This window comes from Gymnoscopelus braueri (genome assembly GCF_963280865.1).
Source record: "Gymnoscopelus braueri genome assembly, chromosome: 17".
NCBI classification, from domain to species: Eukaryota; Metazoa; Chordata; class Actinopteri; order Myctophiformes; family Myctophidae; genus Gymnoscopelus; species Gymnoscopelus braueri.
Genome location: NC_137617.1, coordinates 8,008,342 through 8,022,275, shown reverse-complemented (window position 1 = coordinate 8,022,275; position 13,934 = coordinate 8,008,342). Strand labels below are relative to the sequence as shown.

At 43.6% G+C, this 13,934-nt stretch overlaps 1 protein-coding gene across 2 annotated transcripts in view; it reads left to right on the top strand.

The window, feature by feature from the left end:
* The first annotated feature begins 3,439 nt into the window (after positions 1-3,439).
* The window catches only part of LOC308104042 (uncharacterized protein), a 205,035-nt gene continuing 194,540 nt past the window's right edge, over positions 3,440-13,934 (top strand). For both annotated transcript variants that reach the window (XM_080454294.1, XM_080454295.1), the window contains exons 1-3: positions 3,440-3,522; positions 7,318-7,363; positions 7,934-8,040. The gene's annotated coding sequence lies outside the window, so the exon portion shown is untranslated. The remainder of the gene's footprint in view (positions 3,523-7,317; positions 7,364-7,933; positions 8,041-13,934) is intronic.

The window sequence follows — 13,934 nt, the reverse complement described above, 5'->3', positions numbered from 1 at the left end:
GTAGATAGGCTCTACTGTAGTTTCTAGTATTTTCTGATAAATAGAAACTAGTTACATTATGAGACAATGGGCCCCTGGGCAGTGGGCACAGGCTTTTAAAATACCCCCTCAGTGACTGACTGGTATACTGTTAGGGGCCCAGTGAGATACTGAGGCCCCTGGACCAAGGCCCAGCAGGCCATCCCTGGTGACACAAGGTTAGAACAACAAGACAGGCTGGCCGACAGTGAGGCCTTGAGGATTATGAGTCATGTCCAACTGAGCTGCCCTCAGAGTTGCATCAGTTAAAGTTTTTAAATTGCATCATAATGTAGGCTAATGCTATTGTTAATAAAACATGTATATTTTTGGTTCAAAAACATCAACATAATTCAATGAAGCTAACTTAGCTTCTTAGCTTAGCTTGACAAGATGGATCAATGGGCAGAAGGAGCGAGTGCATTCTCCGGCAGCGGCAGCAGCCGCGGAACTGTCGTGGAACTGCCGGTGGAGGAGCGGCAGTCAACTTCATTTTTCCGCCGATAAAGTATAGTTTTGGACCATGACGGAGGCGCGCCGACTCAGTAGACCTTGAGGCCAAGGAGTCGCGCCCGAGCGCCTCCAGGCGCGAGTGCCCGCGCCGACCGGCCGATGGTCTACTAGTCGACTAAGCGCCGTCCGAGTTATGTACCGATAGGCACAGAATCGTAAATAATATTGGTGGGGACTGCGTTACACAAACGCAGCACACTCCCAAAGCTGGCGCCGCCGGCAGCTCCGCGGAAGCTGCCGCTGCCGGAAAATGCACTCGCTGTCCCTCTCAATGGGAGCCGATGGGAATGCACATCACTGTGTGTGAGGGGCGATATTAGGTCTGATACATTCTGCAAATGGGAGCATTATATTGGCATGCAGATTTCATTCTTTTTCCACTAATAAATAATAGTAAGCTGACATAAATGTGCATATGGTTAAACTTCTTGAGCAACATGAAAGGAGATGACTGTGAATGTATTTAGTAGAAAATAATATTACTATAAATATAAGTTTTAATCACAGTTCTAAACTGTAATCTCTTTGACATTACTTTTATCAAACATAATCAACCTGATTGGTGTGGTATGATAATCATCTATGAACTAACAGTAATCACATCTATGAATTCTCTGTGCACTTCTATATCACAGCCATGATCTTTCACAGACGTCAGACACACACATTCACAGGCACACACACACGCAGAGTCAAATAGTCTATTGTATTTTCTTGATTTTACTACTCTTGATAAAACCTTCAAAGTTAATGGGATTAAGCAGTTCCTAAATAATCCTACTTCGATTTGGAACTTTATACCTAACTATATCTTCTCTTGGATTGGAGGCCTTACATTTGTACTTCCCTCAAAAGTTTCATAGACAAATATTGTTGGCATGGTCTTTGATATAAACACAATTTTCCCCACATAAATACTACATCTGGAATAATAGGTGTATTTTGTTTAAAAATAGATCTTTATTTTATCACAACTGGTTTAACAATAATATTATCCGTGTGAATCAATTACTTGATGGTAATGGGGTACTGTTAAGTTACTCTGAGTTTCTTAGAACTTTTGGCTCCTGTTACCCCAAAAGAGTATGCAACGGTTATTCCTTCTGGAATTTTGATGCTCCTTAAGGGACAGTAACATCAGATGACGCACCATTACTTGACCCTGTAGAACCTCAGTGGGTAGTGTTTGCCTGTCTCCTGTTTTAAAAACTGTCAACTGTAACATACAGGCTTTATTCCAGAAAAATATTATTTGTACACCTTATGTAGTATCCTATAGAGCGTCGCAGTTCCCGCCCACTTCCTGTTTTTTTTGGTGCCGGAAGAAAAAACTCAATGCATTTTTCCATTGACATTTCCAAAAATATTTATATCTATTAATTTAAGCCTCGAATCAAGCCATCATGACATGACATGAATCATGACCATAAACGTTTGATTCTGTGATTATTTTTTTTTGAAAACGGCAAAACAAAGGGTATTTATTAAATATAGTATATCATATAATTAAATATAAAATAAAAATAAATCACAGAAAAAAACGTTTTATGGTCATGATTCATGTCATCTCGTGATGGCTTGATTCGAGGCTTAAATTAATAGATATAAATATTTTTGGAAATGTCAATGGAAAAATGCATTGAGTTTTTTCTTCCGGCACCAAAAAAAACAGGAAGTGGGCGGGAACTGCGACGCTCTATAGAGACACACGGCTGGAAGCGGAAGGCCTACAAATCCACGCCCACTTTTGACACTCGGGGTCCGTTAGAACGATGAACTGCAGCTCTCAATGCAATCTCTATGAGAGGCATTGTAAAATACCGTCATTTCACTGGTTAACTACTGAGGCTGTAGCGATTTTTTTTGTGTTCTATAATAATCTGTCCCATTTGTTTAATTTGTCCTTTTTAATGTCCCATATCTTTCATCTCAATATACTACCCACAATATACTATAATATACTCCATCAGTATGTCAAAACCGCTAGCATCGGAGATCCAGAGTTTAAGTGGTCGCATGGTATATACGTCACGGACGCATCCCTTGAGGTTTTCAATACCCAGAAAACTGGCGAAAGTGGCCGTTTTCAATAGGTTTTGGTCATTATCTCTGGAACAGAAGGTCCAATCTGCTCAGTTCAAAGCTTGTTGGATGCGTGACTTTGAGGACATTAAGCACGCAATGACACATTTTCGGGTTCTTTTTTTTTTTTAGGGGAGGCGAGATCTTAGTTGGGCAGGCGACCGCCTCTCCTGCCTCTACAGTGGGTACGCCACTGGTCGGCGCTCGGCGCTCGTAAAGACAGTGATGTCACTGAAATGCGACAACTTGTCTGTCTGCTGTCTACCCTCTGCTGTGTTAACATTATGGGTAACTCGTTAAAGTGGCAAATTAAATGTGAAACACATCAACTATTAAGAAAACAAGAAGATATGTTGACAAAGACACTCCATACATTTGGAAACATATTTTTATTTAAATCAATATCGTCTTCAGTTAATGCAGGATAATTTTAAAAGTAGGCTAACTTTCATATCCTCTCATAGGGAATGCATTGGCAGCTGCAGTTCATCGTTCTAACGGACCTCAAGTAGCGGCGCTGTCTCAAAAGTGGGTGTGAAATTTGTAGTCCCCGTGTGTCTCTATTGGTCCAGATTTGTTGATGACTGGATTTTTTGGGAAATATTCAATATAAATATCTTCTTACCAATAAAGTGAGGGAGGTTTTGTTTAAAATCCTGCATAGGGGTATTATCCTACAAGTCCTTATCTTCTTAAGTTCAAGAAAGACATCTGTGAACTTTTCATTGTGTGAAATGTACCCAGAGGCAATGCTGTGCTCTCTCTCTCTCTCTCTCTCTCTCTCTCTCTCTCTCTCTCTCTCTCTCTCTCACCGCCCAAACCGACACTTTTTCTGAACAGGCAAATGAAACTTGTATGTTGCTGTGTGACTACAATCTACGACCGTTGACAGACTGAACTCATTGACAGGTAAGGACTGAACCAGAAAATCAAACATGTTTATTGGTGTTACATTGTACAATAGAACTGTATATGACTGTATATTATACTAGTATAAGATGATGCTGATGAAATCTTTTAAAATGTCTTCTTTAAGTACAAATGTAGCCTCTTGAAAGCAGTTGGTGTGTAGAGTAGACAAATAATATATATCAGGTGTTTCTCTGGGGTTCATGGCAGTGCAGGCTAGAGCTCTTCACGGGCCCCCGATTCCGAAAATACCCGCGCGGGTCGGATCCGTGTTTTATTATAATCACTCGGTACCGGGTCGGAAACGGCGCTATTACCTCGGAACTCGGGTCTGTCCATCATGTGTAATGCCTGAGTGGATCCGAGAAGACCCGTAGTATGCCTACTGTGTGTGTGTGCGGCTGCAATATTCAGGAGAGAAACACAATGAAGTGCTGTTTAACTTGTGTGTGATGTTTTAGACAGACCTAGGATCAGGTTAGTGCAGCAGCGACATGAATGGCTGTGCATCATGTGTGATGTTTTAGGCTGGTTTAAGATCAGATTGCAAAAAAAAAGTTGAGCTACGCAATGCATGCGCACCACCATACTGCAAGGCAAGCCAGCTGCCAGGCTGATTTGAAAACAAGTGTGCAAATCATGGATTCCTCTGACGAGGTGAAAGTAAGGCTTTGATCATAAAATGGTCATTGGTCAATAGGTCTGCGATTATTTCATAAAGTCCACATTTATTTACAAAGATTTTTTTTTTCAAGCATATTAAATTAATACCTCTGCGCATATGTATTTATTTATTTTTGTAGTTTCATATGCGCTTTTTTGAAGGGGTGTCTGGGTTGGGTCTGTCTCGGAATCTGGGAAATAATCGGATCCCGGAACAAATTTCACGGAGCCAATTAGGGTCCGGTTCTGGAAGAAAAAAAAGAGTCGGAACGGCTCGGAATCGGACCAAATTGTCACGGGTCCACTGGGGTTCGATTCCGTTATTTGAAAATAATTTCGGAACGGCTCGGAATCTGACCAAATTTCCTTTGACCATTTTGGTTCGGGTCCGTTTTTTTTTTATCCGTGAAGATCTCTAGTGCACGCTACTGAACCATAGACTGGGATCAGTTTGCTTTGCCGGCCTGGGTCTGGAGTTCATACAGAAACGGTGCAGCATGTACTGTGTGTGTGTGTGTGTGTGTGTGTGTGTGTGTGTGTGTGTGTGCAGGGGCGTCACAGGGGGGGTGCGTGTGTGTGTGTGCGTGTGTGTGTGTGTGTGTGTGTGTGTTTGCGTGTGTGTGTGTGTGTGTGTGTGTGTGCGTGCGTGCGTGCCTGCGTGCGTGCGTGCGTGTGTGTGTGTGTGTGTGCAAATTTCCAGATAAAGGTAAGCAAATCTTTGCTTCTGGGGGGTCCCTGGAACAAAACATTTTGAGATGGGGGTCTGCGGCCTAATACATATCTAAAAATGTTTTCTAAATCCTAACAGTATGTTGCTACTGTATACGCAGTGGTGCTCCAACTTTTCCATGTCAAGGACCCCCAAAATGATTATGTACTTGGCCGCGGACACCCATCTCAAAATATGTTGTTCGAGGGACCCCCAGAAGCACAGATCGGAGTTGGTTAGTTAGTTAGTTAGTTGGTTAGTTTATTTGTTTCGGTCATGGTTTAGAAAAACAAACAGTTGAGCATACAAAATATTTTCAACAAGATCATTTGACCGAAAAGGTTTGGGCTGGAGCCAAAGCTTATTATGCCCACCTTATTAATATTCAAATGAAATTACTTGTCAGAAAAGAAAAGGAAACAAAGGAGTAAAAAAGAAAACAAACAAAAGAAAACCAAGTGTCAACGATGCTACAAGTCTTACATATCAAAACAAACGAAACAGAACGAAGAGAACATTTTTAGCTTTGATCAATTACACAGAAAAAACAAAACAAACTAATTGTTATAGTGTATTTTTAACTCGTTTCATATTTATAATAATAATAATGTATCACTATTACTATTTAGTAATAATATTAATAATATGTAATAACTACCCTTTGACATGATATAAAATTATGTTAATATGGGATGAATTTGCATAAAGACCATTATAAAACAAATACAAAACAAATACCCCTACTACCATGTTTTATATGAAGTGGTAGCTTCATAAATATGTTCATTGTTTATATTAAATTTAAATTGAAGATAATTAGATTCACATATTAGTATACATATACACACATAATATTAGTATACATACACACATAATATAATATACAGTTTAAGTTATTTGTCTAATTTATTCCAAATGTTTACCCCGGTGGCAGATAGGCATCTTTCTCTATAGTGTTTGTCCTTGCAAATGTATTTTTATATATAGCCGTTCCCCTGAGTTTGTACCTGCTTTCTCTGGGCTCAAACAGCTCCTGCAAGCAGATTGAAGGGTCCTATTGTGAACCTTGTTCATTATTGCTGAGATATTAAGGTTGACTAAATCTTAAAATTTCAATGTGCGGTTATTTATGAACAATGGGTTTGTTGGTGCATAATAGTCGGCCAAGTTGACAATTCGTATTGCTTTTTTTTGTAAATTAATAATGGGATGAATTATTGTTTTATATGTGGTTCCCCAGACTTCAACACAGTAAGTTAAATAGGGCATTATTAAAGCGTTGTACAGTGTCTGAAGTGAGTTTTTATTAATGGTGTTTTCAAAAGATAGCAGATCTAAAAGCTCATAGTGCCGTGCTATAGCCAAAGAAATCTTAAAATGACAGAGATGCATTCCCAGTCTTAATGGATTAAGTACAAAAAAAAAGGAGCTCTAAGGTCTCTATTTAGATATGGAGAGAGACTTTATGAAACACATGCCTGTGAAGCACTCCTAACATTGATAAAAACATTCTTACGGTGGGTTTAGATTCTTTATTCTGACATGATAGTAGAGTGTTTCTCAAATAACGTTTTAATTCAAAGGATCTACGGTTTGGTGAAGGTTTAGGCCACATACCCCCATAACTCTGAGAGTGTCTCTCTCTGAGACGGAGGTACAGACCTTTTAAGGGTCCATTTAGTTACAAACTACAATTTTTAACTTTGACAATCACTAGCATATGTGGACAATTTTGGCCCACAGGCCACCTGTTGATTAACACTGCTCTATACTTAATAAACAGACCTGAGTTTCACTGTACTTTGTGCATTCTTTTTTGATCTACATCAAATCTCTTCGATCTACAAGTTCACAACGCGTCCCATTGGGAGTAGGACGCGTTGTGAGCTTGTAGATCGGCTATTTTTGGTGAATGTTCCACCCAGAATAAGAATGCTGGGGTTCAAGTGGTTAAACAAAGTTAAATAAAGTTAGTTACAATCTTTCCTAATCTCTCAAGTTCACCTCGTGACATACTGTATCTTAGGGGGAAAGATTTACATATTTGCGTACTTTATTATATACTGTAATATCACATAAATGTACAGTAAGGTGCTCTAAAGTAACAATGTAATTCAGGGGTGCCGTGGATGAAAAAGTTATTTACAGGGGTGTCCTGAGACAAAACAAGTTTGAGAACCAATGTGTTATCAAACGTTTTAATTTTAAGGACCCCTATAACCCTGAGAATGTACAAACCAAATGGACCCACAAGGGTCTATTTGGTTCCATTTGTACACTCTCAGGGTTACAGACCTGTAAGGGTCCATTTAGAACCTCTCAAGGTATTCATTATATTGTCAAATGTGTGATATAACAGTAATGACAACAAAACTATAATAACAGCAGATTATTGTGACTTACTGTATGTTACTGTTTTACAGTTCAAACAAGACAGGATGGCCAGTGGAACCTCAGCTTCCATCAGAGGTGAGTTCTATTAAAACACATGAAACCAGCAGAATGACACTGGTTTAGTTACATCTGTGATCTTTATGAATATTATATTTATTTTTTCTGAAGTTTTCTACTGAAGTTCAGCTGGGAGACTGAACAAAACTGTTGTTCATTACATTCCTCAACTATCACCTCATTAGCCCTGCTTTAGCCCCGTTTTTTTCTTTCCCCAAATGTCACCTGTTTATTATGTAAAAGAACCACGGCCGGTGTTTTCTCTGTTACTGCGCATGCATGCACAGCCATGTGCGTGCGCATGCACGGCCACAGGGTCCCCAAAGTATGTTGTTAGCTTTTGGTGCTAAGCGTTAGCCTGTTCTTTACTCACTGTCTGACACGTGCATGTGCAGCCATGTACAGTAGCATGCACAGTCTTTGCAACTTGAACATCAATAGTGCAGCATGTGGTTAACATCTCTCTCTCTCTCTCTCTCTCTCTCTCTCTCTCTCTCTCTCTCTCTCTCTCTCTCTCTCTCTCTCTCTCTCTCTCTCTCTCTCTCTCTCTCTCTCTCCTTCCGCCAAACCGCCACTTTTTCTGAACAGGAAATAGAAACGTGCTGATGCTGTGTGACTGCAGTTCATCTACTAAACAACTAGATTAAATCTCAATCTACAGACAGCAATCGTTGACAGACAGAACTCGTTGACAGGTACACATGCTACATTGAATAGAACTGTATATGACTGTATACTATAGATGATACTGATGAAATATTTTTGAAATGTCTTCATTAAATACAAAAATGTAAAGTCTATTGAAAGCCGTTTGTAAAGTCATATCAGCTGTTTCACTGAGATGGGCATGGCATCTGAGTCTAGAGTTCACGCAGAAACAGAGTAGCGTACTGTGTGTGTGTGTGTGTGTGTGTGTGTGTGTGTGTGTGTGTGTGTGTGTGTGTGTGTGTGTGTGTGTGTGTGTGTGTGTGTGTGTGTGTGTGTGTGAAAATTACCAGATACAGTAGACAGGCTCTACTGTAGTTTCTAGTATATTCTAATAAATAGAAACAGGTACTGTGGAAAGCCTGGTGACACCCATAGACACATGATGAGACAATGGACCCCTGGTCAGTGGGCTTATAAATCCTGGGCTGAGGCCCAGTACTAAGTAGGCCATCCCTGGTGACACGAGGTTAGAACAACAAGGCAGGCTGAGGCCGACAGTGAGGCTTTGAGGATGATGACGCACACCTGAGTGAGAGTCAGAGTTGCATCGTTATTACATGATTTTGTAGCAGATCTGATCACCTGCTGGTAGATCAGATCTGTGTCAACATTTCAGTGTGATCTGTGTACAGTGATTACATTCCAGCTGGTTCATGTTTGTATGTGGAGTAAATGACAGACAGTGAGGAATGTGTAGGCCTACTGACTATCACTGTAACAGTTTTGTTATTATTTATGTATATGGATTATGTACTTATTTGATTAACTAGGCCTAGTATTGGTCGGTGCAATCTGCAGGACAGTGAACTTAACATGTTGATGAAGTTGTACATCTGAGCTTTGAGGTATAGGCCCTGTTTGTAGTGACCACATATCCTTTTATTAAAAACAAATTTTTCCATTTGTGACTGAAATAATAGACACTTGTTGCAGATTCAAGAATAGAATGTCCACTCCAGGTTTGGTTAGATTTCAACTTAAAGATGTTTATTTTTCTTCGGTTTACAAATGGATAAATTAAAAGAAACTTGTAGGTTAATTGACTGAAATAAAAAATCACAAAATAAATCTCCCGCACGCAAGCAAGGTCTAAAGTCTGTCTGTCACCCCCTATCATGATACACCTCTCCTTATAAAGAGACCTGCGGAGGGTTGAGCACACTACAGCCATTAGTAGACAGTAGACACACACCACCATACAAGAAGGCCAATAAATAAATACAACATTATTATTGAATATAAACTAAATAATTGGTTATTTTAAGTGATGCGACCCGGCCCGGAGGAAGCCCGGGGCCCTCCTCTGGAGCCAGGCCCGGAGGAAGGGCTCGTCAGCGAGCGCCTGGTGGCCGGGCTAACCACGGAGCCCGGCCGGGCACAGCCCGAAGAAGGAACGTGGGCAGATCTTCGCCGCCACGTGGGCCCACCACCCGCGATCGGAACCAGTGGGGTCGGGTGCACTGTCAGATGGGTGGCAGTGACAGCAGAGGTTCCAGACGGACCAATCAGGGGCAGCAGAGGCTGACTTTTGGGACGTGGAACGTAACTACGCTGGTGGGGAAGGAGCCTGAGCTGGTGCGGGAGGCAGAGCGCTACCGGTTAGACCTGGTGGGGCTTGCCTCCACACATAGCAAGGACTCTGGAACCAAACTCCTGGACAAGGGGTGGACCTTGTTTTATTCTGGAGTTGCTCAGGGTGTGAGGTCTCAGGCGGGTGTGGGGATACTCACAAGCCCCCGGTTGAGTGCCATCACGTTGGGGTTCACCCCGGTGGACAAGAGAGTCACCTCCCTCCGCCTAAGGGTTGATGGGGGGAAAACTCTGACTGTTGTCTGTGCGTACGCGCCAAACAAGAGTTCAGAGTATTCGGCCTTTTTGGATACCCTGCATGGGGTCCTGCATGGGGCTCCGGTGGGGGATTCCATAGTCTTGCTGGGGGACTTCAACGCACACGTGGGCAATGACGGGGATACTTGGACTGGCGTGATTGGGAGGAACGGTCTCCCTGATCTGAACCTGAGTGGTGGCTTGTTATTGGATTTCTGTGCTAGTCATGGACTGACAATAACAAACACCATGTTCAAACATAAGGATGCTCATAAGTGTACTTGGTACCAGAGTACCCTAGGCCAAAGATCAATGATCGATTTTGTAATCGTATCAGCTGATCTGAGGCCGCATGTTCTGGACACTCGGGTGAAGAGAGGGGCGGAACTGTCAACTGATCACCATCTGGTGGTGAGTTGGTTCAGATGGCGGGGGAAGCCTCTGGACAGACCTGGCAAACCCAAGCGTGTAGTGCGGGTGAACTGGGAACGTTTGGAGGAGACCTCTGTTCGGAAGGAATTTAACTCCCACCTCCGGCGGGACTTCTCTGGCATCCCTGTGGAGGTTGGGGGCATTGAACAGGAATGGGCAATGTTCAAAGCCTCTATTGCTAAAGCTGCGGCTGTGAGCTGTGGTCAGAAGGTCTTAGGTGCCTCAAGGGGCGGTAACCCTCGAACACCCTGGTGGACAGCGGTGGTCAGGGAAGCCGTCCGACTGAAGAAGGAGGCCTATCGGGGTATGATATCCCAGGGGACTCCAGAGGCAGTTGCAAGGTACCGACAGGCCCGAAGGGCGGCAGCCACAGCTGTGACGGAGGCTAAGCAGCGGGTGTGGGAGGAGTTCGGGGAATCCATGGAGAAGGACTTTCGGGCGGCACCAAAGTTGTTCTGGACGACCATACGGCACCTCAGGAGGGGAAAGCGGGGAACCATCCAAGCTGTATACAGCAAGGATGGGGCTCTGCTGACTTCAAGTGAGGAAGTCGTAGGGAGGTGGAAGGAACACTTTGAGGAACTCCTAAACCCAATGACATCAGACCCACCCTCCCTGACAGGAGCAGAGCCTGAGGATGATGGGGGATCGGCGTCAATCTCCCGGAAGGAAGTCACTGAGGTAGTTAAACAACTCCACAGTGGCAAAGCTCCGGGGGTTGATGAGATTCGTCCAGAAATGCTGAAGGCTCTGGGTGTTGAGGGGCTGTCTTGGTTGATACGTCTTTGCAACATCGCGTGGAAGTCTGGGACAGTACCGAGGGAGTGGCAGACTGGGGTGGTGGTCCCACTTTTCAAAAAGGGGGACCAGAGGTTGTGTGCCAATTACAGAGGTATCACATTACTCAGCCTCCCTGGGAAAGTTTATGCCAAGGTACTGGAAAGGAGGGTCCGGCCGATAGTCGAACCTCAGATTCAAGAGGAGCAATGTGGTTTCCGTCCTGGTCGTGGAACAACTGACCAACTCTTTACTCTGGCAGGGATCCTGGAGAGGGCCTGGGAGTATGCATATCCGGTCTACATGTGTTTTGTGGATTTGGAGAAGGCATATGACCGGGTCCCCCGGGAGTTTCTGTGGGAGGTGCTGCGGGAATATGGGGTGAGGGGGACCTTGTTGAGGGCCATCCAATCTCTGTACGCCCAAAGCGAGAGCTGTGTCCGTGTGCTCGGCAGTAAGTCGGATTATTTTCCAGTGGGGGTTGGTCTCAGACAGGGCTGCGCCTTGTCACCTATCCTGTTTGTGATTTTCATGGACAGGATCTCGAGGCGAAGTCGTGGCGGAGAGGGTATACGGTTCGGTGAGCTAAGGGTTGCGTCACTGCTTTTTGCGGATGATGTGGTCCTGATGGCACCATCGGTCCGGGACCTTCAGCTCTCACTGGATCGGTTCGCAGTCGAGTGTGCGTCGGCTGGGATGAAAATCAGCATCTCCAAATCTGAGGCCATGGTTCTCAGCAGGAAACCGGTGGATTGTGCAGTCCGGGTAGGGAATGAGGCTTTGCCCCAGGTGAAGGAGTTTAAGTATCTCGGGGTCTTGTTCACGAGTGAGGGGAGGACGGAGCAGGAGATCAGCCGGAGAATCGGAGCAGCAGGAGCGGTATTGCAGTCGCTGTACCGCACTGTGGTGACGAAAAGAGAGCTGAGCCAAAAGGCAAAGCTCTCGGTCTTCCGAGCAATCTTCGTTCCTACTCTCACCTATGGTCATGAAGTGTGGGTCATGACCGAAAGAATAAGGTCGCGGGTACAAGCGGCCGAAATGAGTTTTCTCAGACGGGTGGCTGGCATCTCCCTTAGAGATAGGGTGAGAAGTTCGGTCACCCGGGAGAGACTCGGAGTAGAGTCGCTGCTCCTTCGCTTGGAAAGGAGCCAGCTTAGGTGGTTCGGGCATCTAGTACGGATGCCTCCCGAGCGTCTCCCTAGGGAGGTCCTCGCTGCACGTCCCACTGGGAGGAGACCCCGGGGCAGACCAAGGACCAGATGGGCGGATTACATCTCCACACTGGCCTGGGAACGCCTCGGGATCCCCCAGGAGGAAGTTGCTAATGTTGCTCAGGAGAGGAAGGTCTGGAGCTCTCTGCTGGAACTGTTGCCCCCGCGACCCGACTCCGGATAAGCGGTTGAAGATGGATGGATGGATGGATGGATGGATAATTGGCTCCTACACTGTTTGTTACAAGCAAATGTGTTCATTATAAATATGATACATTTTGTGAATATTAAGTAGTATTAAGTAGTTCAGTTTCCACACTCCAGGCCTAGGGTAAACATATGTTATTATCTACACAAATAAAACACACATGCTATTAAGTTAATAATAATAAGCTGCCATTCATATTGCTATTGATAAACTTCTTGAGCTTCTTGAGCAACATGGAAGGAGATGACAGTAATAATAATAATAGTTCTGATTTATATAGCGCTTTTCTAAATACCCAAAGTCACTTTACATAAAGAAAAGGAAGGAACCAACTTTATTAAGACAAAAAAACAGTAAAAGATAAGTTCTAGATTAGAAATGATAAAACAGTGAAAGTATTAAATAATATATGTCTATATCACGGAAGGTTTAATCTCTGTTCTAAATGTAACCTCTTTGACATATTGTCTACTTCTATCAAACGTGATCAATCTGACTAGTGTGTTATAATAATCATTTATGATCCTATATCACAACCAGTGGTGTAGTGGGGATTTTTCACAGGGACAGCACTATTTCAATGAAGTCACACACACACACACACACACACACACACACACACACACACACACACACACACACACACACACACACACACACACACACACACACACACACACACACACATACACTGACGCACGCACGCACGCACACACATGTGATCGTATCCGCTTCCTGTCTGGGATCCTGTTTAAAACTCGATTTTCTCTGGTTGTTGTTTTTCTCCTCGCTGATCACTGTTTACCGTTCATCGGCTGTAGCTTCAAGATGGCGGCACGGATTTGGAAACTGTTTTCGCTGACCGTTTCTCACGGATCCGCTGTGTGTTTAGAACCAAATGAACGCGCACTTTTAACTTATTTAGCGAGGTCTGTGGCGACATGAAAAAAACAAAAAAACAACAATAAAACGCTGGCACTGGTGAGTACATTATGAGATTAAACTCTGGCATGGAATGTGTTAAATATCATGGAAGGGTTAAGTTCTAAGAATAATCACATCTATGAAGTCCCTGTACAGTTCTATATCACAACCAGTGGTGTAGTGGGGATTTTTTAGTACAGGGATAGCGCTTTTTTAATGTTGCACAAATGCACACACACACACACACATACACATACACATACACACACACACACACATGCACACGCACACGCACATGCACGCGCACACGCACATGCACACGCACACGCACACGCGCACATGCACGCGCACACACAGAGAGCTCTGTGGTCAGTTCAGTCTAAATAAAATTGTTCACTTTATATACTATAAGTGTAATAATTAGAGTAGCTGAAGCTGAATGTGTGAATCCAGGCTCTAAATAGTTAAATCAGTAGGTCTAGTGTCAACACACTAATGTTGA